This window comes from Hippoglossus stenolepis, chromosome 10 (assembly GCF_022539355.2).
Source record: "Hippoglossus stenolepis isolate QCI-W04-F060 chromosome 10, HSTE1.2, whole genome shotgun sequence".
In the NCBI taxonomy this organism is placed as follows: domain Eukaryota; kingdom Metazoa; phylum Chordata; class Actinopteri; order Pleuronectiformes; family Pleuronectidae; genus Hippoglossus; species Hippoglossus stenolepis.
The window spans coordinates 26,601,802-26,615,728 of record NC_061492.1 but is presented as its reverse complement, the minus strand read 5'-3'; the positions used below and the strand labels follow the sequence as shown (position 1 = coordinate 26,615,728).

Here is a 13,927-nt window from a genome sequence, read left to right as displayed (position 1 = left end):
GTGCCACTTCGTTCAGTTACGTATTGCTAATATATTTTTGGCAGGCTTTTCTGTATGGCTGAGCCTTATGAAATTGTGAAAAGTCAAAGAGCTGTCTAGGTCAGAAATCAAGCGCCACATAGGAGAGCTTGGGCGGAGGTGATAAGCAGCAGCCACTGTTATGCACACCTACAGACGGGGTACCACAACAAGTGAGATTTGTGCCAAGAGCTTGGCGTGGACATCCAACACTTGGGGCTTATCGGCTTCTTTTGGCTAAGGTCAAGTGTAGTATCTGTTCTTATCAGTTTAATATCTGATATGTCCTCTATATGAGGACTACATATTAAGCAGATTTTTGGCATGAGGCAGAAATTTGGAGCTTGCTCCTTTCTCTCCACGCATCGACCTAGCATTGCAGTGCCGCTGGAGCGGTGCACTCTGTTCTTACCTTGTAGAAAACCAAACACTCAAACAATTGTCGCGTATCAAAAGTGAATTCTACACTGGCTCAATGAAAGTGAGGTAACGGCCTGGCACACAAGTGTGTGAAACCACTCTGATGGCTCACTGCTTTGTGACGTGACCATGCACAGGGTCACAATGAGCTTGAACTGGATTCCAAATTGAGTTAGAAGCGTTTGTCAAGAATGGAAACTTGCTTTCACTCAAGACCTTCTGGGAGACTTGGTGAGAAACCAGAGTCAGCATTTTGGAGCGAATGTAAGTGGTTCAGGGATGTATTGCTTAGGCAGGCTTAAAGCCAATCACAGTAGTCAGGGCAGGAGGTAATAAAGGCGTGTATCATTTTGGTTGGCAGATGGGGGCGGGTTGGGAATGTTGCATACTGGGATCTGACATGCGGAAAGCAAAGAGAGGCCTACCGTGAAGGTGGTGACTGTGACCGAGAGGCTCCTCTGCTGCTCTCCAACAGAGGGCCATGCTGACTCTGGTTTCTCTTCATAACGCACAAGTCTTTCGCCTTTTACTAAAGACTTCCGTGGAGAGGAACAAACATGAGTTGAATATATTTTGGCAGGCTTTGCTGTATGGCTGAGCCTTATGAAATTGTGAAAAGTCAAAGAGCTGTCTAGGTCAGAAATCAAGCGCCTCAAAGGAGAGCTTGGGCGGAGGTGATAAGCAGCAGCCATTGTTATGCACACCTACGACGGGGTACCACAACAAGTGAGATTTGTGCCAAGAGCTTGGCGTGGACATCCAACACTTGGGGCTTATCGCTTCTCGGCCTTTTGGCTAAGATCAAGTGTAGTATCTGTTCTTATCAGTTTAATATCTGATATGTCCTCTATGAGGACTACATATTAAGCAGATTTTGGGGAGCTTGCTCCTTTCTCTCCACGCATCGACCTAGCATTGCAGTGCCGCTGGGAACGGTGCACTCTGTTCTTACCTTGTAGAAAACCAAACACTCAAACAATTGTCGCGTATCAAAAGTGAATTCTACACTGGCTCAATGAAAGTGAGGTAACGGACCTGGCACACACAAGTGTGTGAAACCGCTCTGATGGCTCACTGCTTTGTGGCGTGACCATGCAGGTCACAATGAGCTTGAACTGCATTCCAATTGAGTTAGAAGCGTTTGTCAGAATGGAAACTTGCTTTCACTCAAGACCTTCTGGGAGACTTGGTGAGAAACCAGAGTCAGCATTTTGGAGAACTATAAGTGGTTCAGGGATGTATTGCTTAGGCAGGCTTAAAAGCCAATCACAGTAGTCAGGGCAGGAGGTAATAAAGACGTGTATAATTTTGGTTGGCAGATGGGGCGGGTTGGGAATGTTGCATACTGGGATCTGACATGCGGAAAGCAAAGAGGCCTACCGTGAAGGTGGTGACTGTGACCGAGAGGCTCCTCTGCTGCTCTCCAACAGAGGGCCATGCTGACTCTGGTTTCTCTTCTACGCACAAGTCTTTCGCCTTTTACTAAATACTTCCGTGGAAGAGGAACAAACATGAGTTGAATATATTTTGGCAGGCTTTGCTGTATGGCTGAGCCTTATGAAATTGTGAAAAGTCAAAGAGCTATCTAGGTCAGAAATCAAGCGCCACAAAGGAGAGCTTGGGCGGAGGTGATAAGCAGCAGCCATTGTTATGCACACCTACGGAGCAGGGTACCACAACAAGTGAGATTTGTGCCAAGAGCTTGGCGTGGACATCCAACACTTAGTGCTTATCGCTTCTCGGCCTTTTGGCTAAGATCAAGTGTAGTATCTGTTCTTATCAGTTTAATATCTGATATGTCCTCTATATGAGGACTACATATTAAGCAGATTTTTGGCATGAGGGGCAGAAATATGGAGCTTGCTCCTTTCTCTCCACGCATCGACCTAGCATTGCAGTGCTGCTGGGAACGGTGCACTCTGTTCTTACCTTGTAGAAAACCAAACACTCAAACAATTGTCGCGTATCAAAAGTGAATTCTACACTGGCTCAATGAAATTGAGGTGACGGCCTGGCACACACAAGTGTGTGAAACCGCTCTGATGGCTCACTGCTTTGTGACGTGACCATGCACGGGGTCACAATGAGCTTGAACTGCATTCCAAATTGAGTTAGAAGCGTTTGTCAAGAATGGAAACTTGTTTTCACTCAAGACCTTCTGGGAGACTTGGTGAGAAACCAGAGTCAGCATTTTGGAGCGAATGTAAGTGGTTCAGGGCTGTATTGCTTAGGCAGGCTTAAAAGCCAATCACAGTAGTCAGGGCAGGAGGTAATAAAGACGTGTATAATTTTGGTTGGCAGATGGGGGCGGGTTGGGAATGTTGCATACTGGGATCTGACATGCGGAAAGCAAGAGAGGCCTACCGTGAAGGTGGTGACTGTGACCGAGAGGCTCCTCTGCTGCTCTCCAACAGAGGGCCATGCTGACTCTGGTTTCTCTTCATAGCACAAGTCTTTCGCCTTTTACTAAAGACTTCCGTGGAAAACAAACATGAGTTGAATATATTTTGGCAGGCTTTGCTGTATGGCTGAGCCTTATGAGAGTGTGAAAAGTCAAGAGCTGTCTAGGTCAGAAATCAAGCGCCACAAAGGAGAGCTTGGGCGGAGGTGATAAGCAGCAGCCATTGTTATGCACACCTACGAGACGGGTACCACAACAAGTGAGATTTGTGCCAAGAGCTTGGCGTGGACATCCAACACTTGGGGCTTATCGCTTCTCGGCCTTTTGGCTAAGATCAAGTGTAGTATCTGTTCTTATCAGTTTAATATCTGATATGTCCTCTATATGAGGACTACATATTAAGCAGATTTTTGGCATGAGGGGCAGAAATTTGGAGCTTGCTCCTTTCTCTCCACGAGACGTCGACCTAGCATTGCAGTGCCGCTGGGAGCGGTGCACTCTGTTCTTACCTTGTGAGAAAACCAAACACTCAAACAATTGTCGCGTATCAAAAGTGAATTCTACACTGGCTCAATGAAACTGAGGTAACGGCCTGTCACACACAAGTGTGGAAACCGCTCTGATGGCTCACTGCTTAGTGGCGTGACCATGCAGGGGTCACAATGAGCTTGAACTGGATTCCAAATTGAGTTAGAAGCGTTTGTCAAGAATGGAAACTTGCTTTCACTCAAGACCTTCTGGGAGACTTGGTGAGAAACCAGAGTCAGCATTTTGGAGCGAATGTAAGTGGTTCAGGGATGTATTGCTTAGGCAGGCTTAAAAGCCAATCACAGTAGTCAGGGCAGGAGGTAATAAAGACGTGTATAATTTTGGTTGGCAGATGGGGCGGGTTGGGAATGTTGCATACTGGGATCTGACATGCGGAAAGCAAGAGAGGCCTACCGTGAAGGTGGTGACTGTGACCGAGAGGCTCCTCTGCTGCTCTCCAACAGAGGGCCATGCTGACTCTGGTTTCTCTTCATAGCACAAGTCTTTCGCCTTTTACTAAAGACTTCCGTGGAGAGGAACAAACATGAGTTGAATATATTTTTGGCAGGCTTTGCTGTATGGCTGAGCCTATGAAATTGTGAAAGTCAAAGAGCTGTCTAGGTCAGAAATCAAGCGCCACAAAGGAGAGCTTGGGCGGGGAGGTGATAAGCAGCAGCCATTGTTATGCACACCTACGAACGGGGTACCACAACAAGTGAGATTTGTGCCAAGAGCTTGGCGTGGACATCCAACACTTGGGGGTTATCGCTTCTCGGCCTTTTGGCTAAGATCAAGTGTAGTATCTGTTCTTATCAGTTTAATATCTGATATGTCCTGTATATGAGGACTACATATTAAGCAGATTTTTGGCATGAGGGCAGAAATTTGGAGCTTGCTCCTTTCTCTCCACGCATCGACCTAGCATTGCAGTGCCGCTGGGAGCGGTGCACTCTGTTCTTACCTTGTAGAAAACCAAACACTCAAACAATTGTCGCGTATCAAAGTGAATTCTACACTGGCTCAATGGAAGTGAGGTAACGGCATGGCACACACAAGTGTGTGAAACCGCTCTGATGGCTCACTGCTTTGTGGCGTGACCATGCAAGGGGTCACAATGAGCTTGAACTGGATTCCAAATTGAGTTAGAGCGTTTGTCAAGAATGGAAACTTGCTTTCACTCAAGACCTTCTGGGAGACTTGGTGAGAAACCAGAGTCAGCATTTTGGAGAGAATGTAAGTGGTTCAGGGATGTATTGCTTAGGCAGGCTTAAAGCCAATCACAGTAGTCAGGGCAGGAGGTAATAAAGGCGTGTATAATTTTGGTTGGCAGATGGGGGCGGGTTGGGAATGTTGCATACTGGGATCTGACATGCGGAAAGCAAAGAGAGGCCTACCGTGAAGGTGGTGACTGTGACCGAGAGGCTCCTCTGCTGCTCTCCAACAGAGGGCCATGCTGACTCTGGTTTCTCTTCATAACGCACAAGTCTTTCGCCTTTTACTAAAGACTTCCGTGGAGAGGAACAAACATGAGTTGAATATATTTTTGGCAGGCTTTGCTGTATGGCTGAGCCTTATGAAATTGTGAAAAGTCAAAGAGCTGTCTAGGTCAGAAATCAAGCGCCACATAGGAGGCTTGGGGCGGAGGTGATAAGCAGCAGCCACTGTTATGCACACCCTCTGACGGGTACCACAACAAGTGAGATTTGTGCCAAGAGCTTGGCGTGGACATCAACACTTGGGGCTTATCGCTTCTCGGCCTTTTGGCTAAGATCAAGTGTAGTATCTGTTCTTATCAGTTTAATATCTGATATGTCCTCTATATGAGGACTACATATTAAGCAGGTTTTTGGCATGAGGGGCAGAAATTTGGAGCTTGCTCCTTTCTCTCCACGCATCGACCTAGCATTGCAGTGCCGCTGGGAACGGTGCACTCTGTTCTTACCTTGTAGAAAACCAAACACTCAAACAATTGTCGCGTATCAAAGTGAATTCTACACTGGCTCAATGAAAGTGAGGTATGGCCTGGCACACACAAGTGTGTGAAACCACTCTGATGGCTCACTGCTTTGTGGCGTGACCATGCGGGTTCAAATGAGCTTGAACTGGATTCCAAATTGAGTTAGAAGCGTTTGTCAAGAATGGAAACTTGCTTTCACTCAAGACCTTCTGGGAGACTTGGTGAGAAACCAGAGTCAGCATTTTGGAGCGAATGTAAGTGGTTCAGGGATGTATTGCTTAGGCAGGCTTAAAAGCCAATCACAGTAGTCAGGGCAGGAGGTAATAAAGGACGTGTATCATTTTGGTTGGCAGATGGGGGCGGGTTGGGAATGTTGCATACTGGGATCTGACATGCGGAAAGCAAAGAGAGGCCTACCGTGAAGGTGGTGACTGTGACCGAGAGGCTCCTCTGCTGCTCTCCAACAGAGGGCCATGCTGACTCTGGTTTCTCTTCATAACGCACAAGTCTTTCGCCTTTACTAAAGACTTCCGTGGAGAAGGAACAAACATGAGTTGAATATATTTTTGGCAGGCTTTGCTGTATGGCTGAGCCTTGTAAGTGTGAAAAGTCAAAGAGCTGTCTAGGTCAGAAATCAAGCGCCTCAAAGGAGAGCTTGGGCGGAGGTGATAAGCAGCAGCCATTGTTATGCACACCTACGAGCGGGGTACCACAACAAGTGAGATTTGTGCCAAGAGCTTGGCGTGGACATCCAACACTTGGGGCTTATCGCTTCTCGGCCTTTGGCTAAGATCAAGTGTAGTATCTGTTCTTATCAGTTTAATATCTGATATGTCCTCTATATGAGGACTACATATTAAGCAGATTTTGGCATGAGGGCAGAAATTTGGAGCTTGCTCCTTTCTCTCCACGCATCGACCTAGCATTGCAGTGCCGCTGGGAGCGGTGCACTCTGTTCTTACCTTGTAGAAAACCAAACACTCAAACAATTGTCGCGTATCAAAGTGAATTCTACACTGGCTCAATGAAAGTGAGGTAACGGCCTGGCACACACAAGTGTGTGAAACCGCTCTGATGGCTCACTGCTTTGTGCGTGACCATGCAGAGGTCACAATGAGCTTGAACTGCATTCCAAATTGAGTTAGAAGCGTTTGTCAGAATGGAAACTCTTTCACTCAAGACCTTCTGGGAGACTTGGTGAGAAACCAGAGTCAGCATTTTGGAGGCGAATGTAAGTGGTTCAGGGATGTATTGCTTAGGCAGGCTTAAAAGCCAATCACAGTAGTCAGGGCAGGAGGTAATAAAGACGTGTATAATTTTGGTTGGCAGATGGGGGCGGGTTGGGAATGTTGCATACTGGGATCTGACATGCGGAAAGCAAAGAGAGGCCTACCGTGAAGGTGGTGACTGTGACCGAGAGGCTCCTCTGCTGCTCTCCAACAGAGGGCCATGCTGACTCTGGTTTCTCTTCATAAGCACAAGTCTTTGCCTTTTACTAAATACTTCCGTGGAGAGGAACAAACATGAGTTGAATATATTTTTGGCAGGCTTTGCTGTATGGCTGAGCCTTATAGAGTGTGAAAAGTCAAAGAGCTATCTAGGTCAGAAATCAAGCGCCACAAAGGAGAGCTGGGCGGAGGTGATAAGCAGCAGCCATTGTTATGCACACCTACGACGGGGTACCACAACAAGTGAGATTTGTGCCAAGAGCTTGGCGTGGACATCCAACACTTGGGGCTTATCGCTTCTCGGCCTTTTGGCTAAGATCAAGTGTAGTATCTGTTCTTATCAGTTTAATATCTGATATGTCCTCTATATGAGGACTACATATTAAGCAGATTTTTGGCATGAGGGCAGAAATTTGGAGCTTGCTCCTTTCTCTCCACGCATCGACCTAGCATTGCAGTGCTGCTGGGAACGGTGCACTCTGTTCTTACCTTGTAGAAAACCAAACACTCAAACAATTGTCGCGTATCAAAAGTGAATTCTACACTGGCTCAATGAAAGTGAAGGTATATGCCCTGGCACACACAAGTGTGTGAAACTGCTCTGATGGCTCACTGCTTTGTGACGTGACCATGCACAGGTCACAATGAGCTTGAACTGCATTCAAATTGAGTTAGAAGCGTTTGTCAAGAATGAAACTTGCTTTCACTCAAGACCTTCTGGGAGACTTGGTGAGAAACCAGAGTCAGCATTTTGGAGCGAATGTAAGTGGTTCAGGGATGTATTGCTTAGGCAGGCTTAAAGCCAATCACAGTAGTCAGGGCAGGAGGTAATAAAGACGTGTATCATTTTGGTTGGCAGATGGGGCGGGTTGGGAATGTTGCATACTGGGATCTGACATGCGGAAAGCAAAAGAGAGGCCTACCGTGAAGGTGGTGACTGTGACCGAGAGGCTCCTCTGCTGCTCTCCAACAGAGGGCCATGCTGACTCTGGTTTCTCTTCATAACGCACAAGTCTTTCGCCTTTTACTAAAGACTTCCGTGGAGAGGAACAAACATGAGTTGAATATATTTTTGGCAGGCTTTGCTGTATGGCTGAGCCTTATGAAATTGTGAAAAGTCAAAGAGCTGTCTAGGTCAGAAATCAGCGCCACAAAGGAGAGCTTGGGCGGAGGTGATAAGCAGCAGCCATTGTTATGCACACCTACGAACAGGGGTACCACAACAAGTGAGATTTGTGCCAAGAGCTTGGCGTGGACATCCAACACTTGGGGCTTATCGCTTCTCGGCCTTTTGGCTAAGATCAAGTGTAGTATCTGTTCTTATCAGTTTAATATCTGATATGTCCTCTATATGAGGACTACATATTAAGCAGATTTTTGGCATGAGGGCAGAAATTTGGAGCTTGCTCCTTTCTCTCCAGCATCGACCTAGCATTGCAGTGCCGCTGGGAGCGGTGCACTCTGTTCTTACCTTGTAGAAAACCAAACACTCAAACAATTGTCGCGTATCAAAAGTGAATTCTACACTGGCTCAATGAAACTGAGGTAACGGCCTGGCACACACAAGTGTGTGAAACCGCTCTGATGGCTCACTGCTTAGTGGCGTGACCATGCAGGGTCACAATGAGCTTGAACTGGATTCAAATTGAGTTAGAAGCGTTTGTCAAGAATGGAAACTTGCTTTCCTCAAGACCTTCTGGGAGACTTGGTGAGAACCAGAGTCAGCATTTTGGAGCGAATGTAAGTGGTTCAGGGATGTATTGCTTAGGCAGGCTTAAAAGCCAATCACAGTAGTCAGGGCAGGAGGTAATAAAGAGCGTGTATAATTTTGGTTGGCAGATGGGGCGGGTTGGGAATGTTGCATACTGGGATCTGACATGCGGAAAGCAAAGAGAGGCCTACCGTGAAGGTGGTGACTGTGACCGAGAGGCTCCTCTGCTGCTCTCCAACAGAGGGCCATGCTGACTCTGGTTTCTCTTCATAACGCACAAGTCTTTCGCCTTTTACTAAAGACTTCCGTGGAGAGGAACAAACATGAGTTGAATATATTTTTGGCAGGCTTTGCTGTATGGCTGAGCCTTATGAAATTGTGAAAAGTCAAAGAGCTGTCTAGGTCAGAAATCAAGCGCCACAAAGGAGAGCTTGGGCGGAGGTGATAAGCAGCAGCCATTGTTATGCACACCTACGAACGGGGTACCACAACAAGTGAGATTTGTGCCAAGAGCTTGGCGTGGACATCCAACACTTGGGGCTTATCGCTTCTCGGCCTTTTGGCTAAGATCAAGTGTAGTATCTGTTCTTATCAGTTTAATATCTGATATGTCCTCTATATGAGGACTACATATTAAGCAGATTTTGGCATGAGGGGCAGAAATTTGGAGCTTGCTCCTTTCTCTCCACGCATCGACCTAGCATTGCAGTGCCGCTGGGAACGGTGCACTCTGTTCTTACCTTGTAGAAAACCAAACACTCAAACAATTGTCGCGTATCAAAAGTGAATTCTACACTGGCTCAATGAAAGTGAGGTAACGGCCTGGCACACACAAGTGTGTGAAACCGCTCTGATGGCTCACTGCTTTGTGACGTGACCATGCACGGGGTCACAATGAGCTTGAACTGGATTCCAAATTGAGTTAGAGCGTTTGTCAAGAATGGAAACTTGCTTTCCTCAAGACCTTCTGGGAGACTTGGTGAGAAACCAGAGTGAGCATTTTGGAGCGAATGTAAGTGGTTCAGGGATGTATTGCTTAGGCAGGCTTAAAAGCCAATCACAGTAGTCAGGGCAGGAGGTAATAAAGACGTGTATCATTTTGGTTGGCAGATGGGGGCGGGTTGGGAATGTTGCATACTGGGATCTGACATGCGGAAAGCAAAGAGAGGCCTACCGTGAAGGTGGTGACTGTGACCGAGAGGCTCCTCTGCTGCTCTCCAACAGAGGGCCATGCTGACTCTGGTTTCTCTTCATAACGCACAAGTCTTTCGCCTTTTACTAAAGACTTCCGTGGAGAGGAACAAACATGAGTTGAATATATTTTTGGCAGGATTTGCTGTATGGCTGAGCCTTATGAAATTGTGAAAAGTCAAAGAGCGTGTCTAGGTCAGAAATCAAGCGCCACAAAGGAGAGCTTGGGCGGAGGTGATAAGCAGCAGCCATTGTTATGCACACCTACGAACGGGGTACCACAACAAGTGAGATTTGTGCCAAGAGCTTGGCGTGGACATCCAACACTTGGGGCTTATCGCTTCTCGGCCTTTTGGCTAAGATCAAGTGTAGTATCTGTTCTTATCAGTTTAATATCTGATATGTCCTCTATATGGGACTACATATAGCAGATTTTTGGCATGAGGGGCAGAAATTTGGAGCTTGCTCCTTTCTCTCCACGCATCGACCTAGCATTGCAGTGCCGCTGGGAATGGTGCATTGACCTGTTCTTACCTTGTAGAAAACCAAACACTCAAACAATTGTCGCGTATCAAAAGTGAATTCTACACTGGCTCAATGAAACTGAGGACGGCCTGGCACACACAAGTGTGTGAAACCGCTCTGATGGCTCACTGCTTTGTGACGTGACCATGCAGAGGTCACAATGAGCTTGAACTGGATTCCAAATTGAGTTAGAAGCGTTTGTCAAGAATGGAAACTTGCTTTCCTCAAGACCTTCTGGGAGACTTGATGAGAAACCAGAGTCAGCATTTTGGAGCGAATGTAAGTGGTTCAGGGATGTATTGCTTAGGCAGGCTTAAAAGCCAATCACAGTAGTCAGGGCAGGAGGTAATAAAGGCGTGTATAATTTTGGTTGGCAGATGGGGGCGGGTTGGAATGTTGCATACTGGGATCTGACATGCGGAAAGCAAAGAGAGGCCTACCGTGAAGGTGGTGACTGTGACCGAGAGGCTCCTGCTGCTGCTCTCAACAGAGGGCATGCTGACTCTGGTTTCTCTTCATAACGCACACGTCTTTCGCCTTTTACTAAAGACTTCCGTGGAGAGGAACAAACATGAGTTGAATATATTTTGGCAGGCTTTGCTGTATGGCTGAGCCTTATGAAATTGTGAAAAGTCAAAGAGCTGTCTAGGTCAGAAATCAAGCGCCACAAAGGAGAGCTTGGGCGGAGGTGATAAGCAGCAGCCATTGTTATGCACACCTACGAACGGGGTACCACAACAAGTGAGATTTGTGCCAAGAGCTTGGCGTGGACATCCAACACTTGGGGCTTATCGCTTCTCGGCCTTTTGGCTAAGATCAAGTGTAGTATCTGTTCTTATCAGTTTAATATCTGATATGTCCTCTATATGAGGACTACATATTAAGCAGATTTTGGCATGAGGAGCAGAAATTTGGAGCTTGCTCCTTTCTCTCACGCATCGACCTAGCATTGCAGTGCCGCTGGGAACGGTGCACTCTGTTCTTACCTTGTAGAAAACCAAACACTCAAACAATTGTCGCGTATCAAAGTGAATTCTACACTGGCTCAATGAAACTGAGGTATCGGACCTGCACACACAAGTGTGTGAAACCGCTCTGATGGCTCACTGCTTAGTGGCGTGACCATGCACGAGTCACAATGAGCTTGAACTGGATTCCAAATTGAGTTAGAAGCGTTTGTCAAGAATGGAAACTTGCTTTCACTCAAGACCTTCTGGGAGACTTGGTGAGAAACCAGAGTCAGCATTTTGGAGGCGAATGTAAGTGGTTCAGGGATGTATTGCTTAGGCAGGCTTAAAGCCAATCACAGTAGTCAGGGCAGGAGGTAATAAAGACGTGTATAATTTTGGTTGGCAGATGGGGGGGGTTGGGAATGTTGCATACTGGGATCTGACATGCGGAAAGCAAGAGAGTACCGTGAAGGTGGTGACTGTGACCGAGAGGCTCCTCTGCTGCTCTCCAACAGAGGCCATGCTGACTCTGGTTTCTCTTCATAACGCACACGTCTTTCGCCTTTTACTAAAGACTTCCGTGGAGAGGAACAAACATGAGTTGAATATATTTTGGGCAGGCTTTGCTGTATGGCTGAGCCTTATGAAGTGTGAAAAGTCAAAGAGCTGTCTAGGTCAGAAATCAGGCGCCACAAAGGAGAGCTTGGCGGAGGTGATAAGCAGCAGCCATTGTTATGCACACCTACGAGCGGGGTACCACAACAAGTGAGATTTGTGCCAAGAGCTTGGCGTGGACATCCAACACTTGGGGCTTATCGCTTCTCGGCCTTTTGGCTAAGATCAAGTGTAGTATCTGTTCTTATCAGTTTAATATCTGATATGTCCTCTATATGAGGACTACATATTAAGCAGATTTTTGGCATGAGGGCAGAAATTTGGAGCTTGCTCCTTTCTCTCCACGCATCGACCTAGCATTGCAGTGCCGCTGGGAGCGGTGCACTCTGTTCTTACCTTGTAGAAAACCAAACACTCAAACAATTGCTATCAAAAGTGATTCTACACTGGCTCAATGAAAGTGAGGTAACGGCCTGGCACACACAAGTGTGTGAAACCGCTCTGATGGCTCACTGCTTAGTGGCGTGACCATGCAGGGGTCACAATGAGCTTGAACTGGATTCCAAATTGAGTTAGAAGCGTTTGTCAAGAATGGAAACTTGCTTTCACTCAAGACCTTCTGGGAGACTTGGTGAGAAACCAGAGTCAGCATTTTGGAGCGAATGTAAGTGGTTCAGGGATGTATTGCTTAGGCAGGCTTAAATCACAGTAGTCAGGGCAGGAGGTAATAAAGACGTGTATCATTTTGGTTGGCAGATGGGGCGGGTTGGGAATGTTGCATACTGGGATCTGACATGCGGAAAGCAAGAGAGGCCTACCGTGAAGGTGGTGACTGTGACGAGAGGCTCCTCTGCTGCTCTCCAACAGAGGGCCATGCTGACTCTGGTTTCTCTTCATACCGCAAGTCTTTGCCTTTTACTAAAGACTTCCGTGGAGAGGAACAAACATGAGTTGAATATATTTTTGGCAGGCTTTGCTGTATGGCTGAGCCTTATGAAATTGTGAAAAGTCAAAGAGCTGTCTAGGTCAGAAATCAAGCGCCACAAAGGAGAGCTTGGGCGGAGGTGATAAGCAGCAGCCATTGTTATGCACACCTCTGACGGGGTACCACAACAAGTGAGATTTGTGCCAAGAGCTTGGCGTGGACATCCAACACTTGGGGCTTATCGCTTCTCGGCCTTTTGGCTAAGATCAAGTGTAGTATCTGTTCTTATCAGTTTAATATCTGATATGTCCTCTATATGAGGACTACATATTAAGCAGATTTTTGCATGAGGGCAGAAATTTGGAGCTTGCTCCTTTCTCTCCACGCATCGACCTAGCATTGCAGTGCCACTGGGCACGGTGCACTCTGTTCTTACCTTGTAGAAAACCAAACACTCAAACAATTGTCGCGTATCAAAAGTGAATTCTACACTGGCTCAATGAAACTGGGAAGTAACATGCATACACAAGTGTGTGAAACCCCTCTGATGGCTCACTGCTTAGTGACGTGACCATGCAGGGTCACAATGAGCTTGAACTGGATTCCAAATTGAGTTAGAAGCGTTTGTCAAGAATGGAAACTTGCTTTCACTCAAGACCTTCTGGGAGACTTGGTGAGAAACCAGAGTCAGCATTTTGGAGCGAATGTAAGTGGTTCAGGGATGTATTGCTTAGGCAGGCTTAAAAGCCAATCACAGTAGTCAGGGCAGGAGGTAATAAAGACGTGTATAATTTTGGTTGGCAGATGGGGGGGGTTAGAATGTTGCATACTGGGATCTGACATGCGGAAAGCAAAGAGGCCTACGTGAAGGTGGTGACTGTGACCGAGAGGCTCCTCTGCTGCTCTCCAACAGAGGCCATGCTGACTCTGGTTTCTCTTCATAACGCAGAAGTCTTTCGCCTTTTACTAAAGACTTCCGTGGAGAGGAACAAACATGAGTTGAATATATTTTTGGCAGGCTTTGCTGTATGGCTGAGCCTTATGAAATTGTGAAAAGTCAAAGAGCTGTCTAGGTCAGAAATCAAAGGCCACAAAGGAGAGCTTGGGCGGAGGTGATAAGCAGCAGCCATTGTTATGCACACCTACGACGGGTACCACAACAAGTGAGATTTGTGCCAAGAGCTTGGCGTGGACATCAACACTTGGGGCTTATCGCTTCTCGAGCCTTTTGCTAAGAT

General features: G+C 46.9%; 26 non-coding genes and 2 pseudogenes across 26 annotated transcripts; all 28 read left to right on the top strand.

The window, feature by feature from the left end:
- Positions 1-233: 233 nt before the first annotated feature.
- Positions 234-424, top strand: LOC124852937. Its single transcript, XR_007033353.1, has one exon. It is a non-coding gene; the product is annotated as a U2 spliceosomal RNA (small nuclear RNA).
- Positions 425-923: 499 nt separating this feature from the next.
- Positions 924-1,035, top strand: LOC124853291. The gene has a single exon (XR_007033634.1). It is a non-coding gene; the product is annotated as a U5 spliceosomal RNA (small nuclear RNA).
- A 178-nt stretch (positions 1,036-1,213) lies between these two features.
- Positions 1,214-1,384, top strand: LOC124852825 (annotated as a pseudogene).
- A 494-nt stretch (positions 1,385-1,878) lies between these two features.
- Positions 1,879-1,989, top strand: LOC124853723. Its single transcript, XR_007034062.1, has one exon. It is a non-coding gene; the product is annotated as a U5 spliceosomal RNA (small nuclear RNA).
- A 180-nt stretch (positions 1,990-2,169) lies between these two features.
- LOC124853127 lies at positions 2,170-2,361 on the top strand. The gene has a single exon (XR_007033486.1). It is a non-coding gene; the product is annotated as a U2 spliceosomal RNA (small nuclear RNA).
- A 501-nt stretch (positions 2,362-2,862) lies between these two features.
- On the top strand, positions 2,863-2,969 carry LOC124853880 (annotated as a pseudogene).
- A 178-nt stretch (positions 2,970-3,147) lies between these two features.
- On the top strand, positions 3,148-3,342 carry LOC124854217. Its single transcript, XR_007034463.1, has one exon. It is a non-coding gene; the product is annotated as a U2 spliceosomal RNA (small nuclear RNA).
- Positions 3,343-3,841: 499 nt separating this feature from the next.
- On the top strand, positions 3,842-3,952 carry LOC124853367. Its single transcript, XR_007033710.1, has one exon. It is a non-coding gene; the product is annotated as a U5 spliceosomal RNA (small nuclear RNA).
- Positions 3,953-4,131: 179 nt separating this feature from the next.
- On the top strand, positions 4,132-4,322 carry LOC124853776. Its single transcript, XR_007034115.1, has one exon. It is a non-coding gene; the product is annotated as a U2 spliceosomal RNA (small nuclear RNA).
- Positions 4,323-4,821: 499 nt separating this feature from the next.
- LOC124853196 lies at positions 4,822-4,934 on the top strand. The gene has a single exon (XR_007033539.1). It is a non-coding gene; the product is annotated as a U5 spliceosomal RNA (small nuclear RNA).
- Positions 4,935-5,111: 177 nt separating this feature from the next.
- On the top strand, positions 5,112-5,303 carry LOC124853342. The gene has a single exon (XR_007033685.1). It is a non-coding gene; the product is annotated as a U2 spliceosomal RNA (small nuclear RNA).
- A 498-nt stretch (positions 5,304-5,801) lies between these two features.
- LOC124853575 lies at positions 5,802-5,914 on the top strand. Its single transcript, XR_007033916.1, has one exon. It is a non-coding gene; the product is annotated as a U5 spliceosomal RNA (small nuclear RNA).
- A 177-nt stretch (positions 5,915-6,091) lies between these two features.
- On the top strand, positions 6,092-6,280 carry LOC124854189. The gene has a single exon (XR_007034436.1). It is a non-coding gene; the product is annotated as a U2 spliceosomal RNA (small nuclear RNA).
- A 497-nt stretch (positions 6,281-6,777) lies between these two features.
- On the top strand, positions 6,778-6,888 carry LOC124853692. Its single transcript, XR_007034031.1, has one exon. It is a non-coding gene; the product is annotated as a U5 spliceosomal RNA (small nuclear RNA).
- Positions 6,889-7,064: 176 nt separating this feature from the next.
- LOC124854376 lies at positions 7,065-7,255 on the top strand. Its single transcript, XR_007034620.1, has one exon. It is a non-coding gene; the product is annotated as a U2 spliceosomal RNA (small nuclear RNA).
- A 500-nt stretch (positions 7,256-7,755) lies between these two features.
- Positions 7,756-7,868, top strand: LOC124853195. Its single transcript, XR_007033538.1, has one exon. It is a non-coding gene; the product is annotated as a U5 spliceosomal RNA (small nuclear RNA).
- Positions 7,869-8,047: 179 nt separating this feature from the next.
- LOC124853953 lies at positions 8,048-8,237 on the top strand. The gene has a single exon (XR_007034267.1). It is a non-coding gene; the product is annotated as a U2 spliceosomal RNA (small nuclear RNA).
- Positions 8,238-8,734: 497 nt separating this feature from the next.
- On the top strand, positions 8,735-8,847 carry LOC124853194. Its single transcript, XR_007033537.1, has one exon. It is a non-coding gene; the product is annotated as a U5 spliceosomal RNA (small nuclear RNA).
- Positions 8,848-9,026: 179 nt separating this feature from the next.
- On the top strand, positions 9,027-9,217 carry LOC124853441. The gene has a single exon (XR_007033784.1). It is a non-coding gene; the product is annotated as a U2 spliceosomal RNA (small nuclear RNA).
- A 500-nt stretch (positions 9,218-9,717) lies between these two features.
- Positions 9,718-9,832, top strand: LOC124853269. The gene has a single exon (XR_007033612.1). It is a non-coding gene; the product is annotated as a U5 spliceosomal RNA (small nuclear RNA).
- A 178-nt stretch (positions 9,833-10,010) lies between these two features.
- LOC124854346 lies at positions 10,011-10,199 on the top strand. The gene has a single exon (XR_007034590.1). It is a non-coding gene; the product is annotated as a U2 spliceosomal RNA (small nuclear RNA).
- Positions 10,200-10,698: 499 nt separating this feature from the next.
- Positions 10,699-10,810, top strand: LOC124853391. Its single transcript, XR_007033734.1, has one exon. It is a non-coding gene; the product is annotated as a U5 spliceosomal RNA (small nuclear RNA).
- Positions 10,811-10,989: 179 nt separating this feature from the next.
- On the top strand, positions 10,990-11,179 carry LOC124854098. Its single transcript, XR_007034347.1, has one exon. It is a non-coding gene; the product is annotated as a U2 spliceosomal RNA (small nuclear RNA).
- A 494-nt stretch (positions 11,180-11,673) lies between these two features.
- Positions 11,674-11,786, top strand: LOC124853428. Its single transcript, XR_007033771.1, has one exon. It is a non-coding gene; the product is annotated as a U5 spliceosomal RNA (small nuclear RNA).
- Positions 11,787-11,963: 177 nt separating this feature from the next.
- LOC124854432 lies at positions 11,964-12,154 on the top strand. The gene has a single exon (XR_007034676.1). It is a non-coding gene; the product is annotated as a U2 spliceosomal RNA (small nuclear RNA).
- A 487-nt stretch (positions 12,155-12,641) lies between these two features.
- LOC124853680 lies at positions 12,642-12,751 on the top strand. The gene has a single exon (XR_007034019.1). It is a non-coding gene; the product is annotated as a U5 spliceosomal RNA (small nuclear RNA).
- A 178-nt stretch (positions 12,752-12,929) lies between these two features.
- Positions 12,930-13,119, top strand: LOC124854127. Its single transcript, XR_007034376.1, has one exon. It is a non-coding gene; the product is annotated as a U2 spliceosomal RNA (small nuclear RNA).
- Positions 13,120-13,611: 492 nt separating this feature from the next.
- Positions 13,612-13,724, top strand: LOC124853266. The gene has a single exon (XR_007033609.1). It is a non-coding gene; the product is annotated as a U5 spliceosomal RNA (small nuclear RNA).
- Positions 13,725-13,927: the final 203 nt, after the last annotated feature.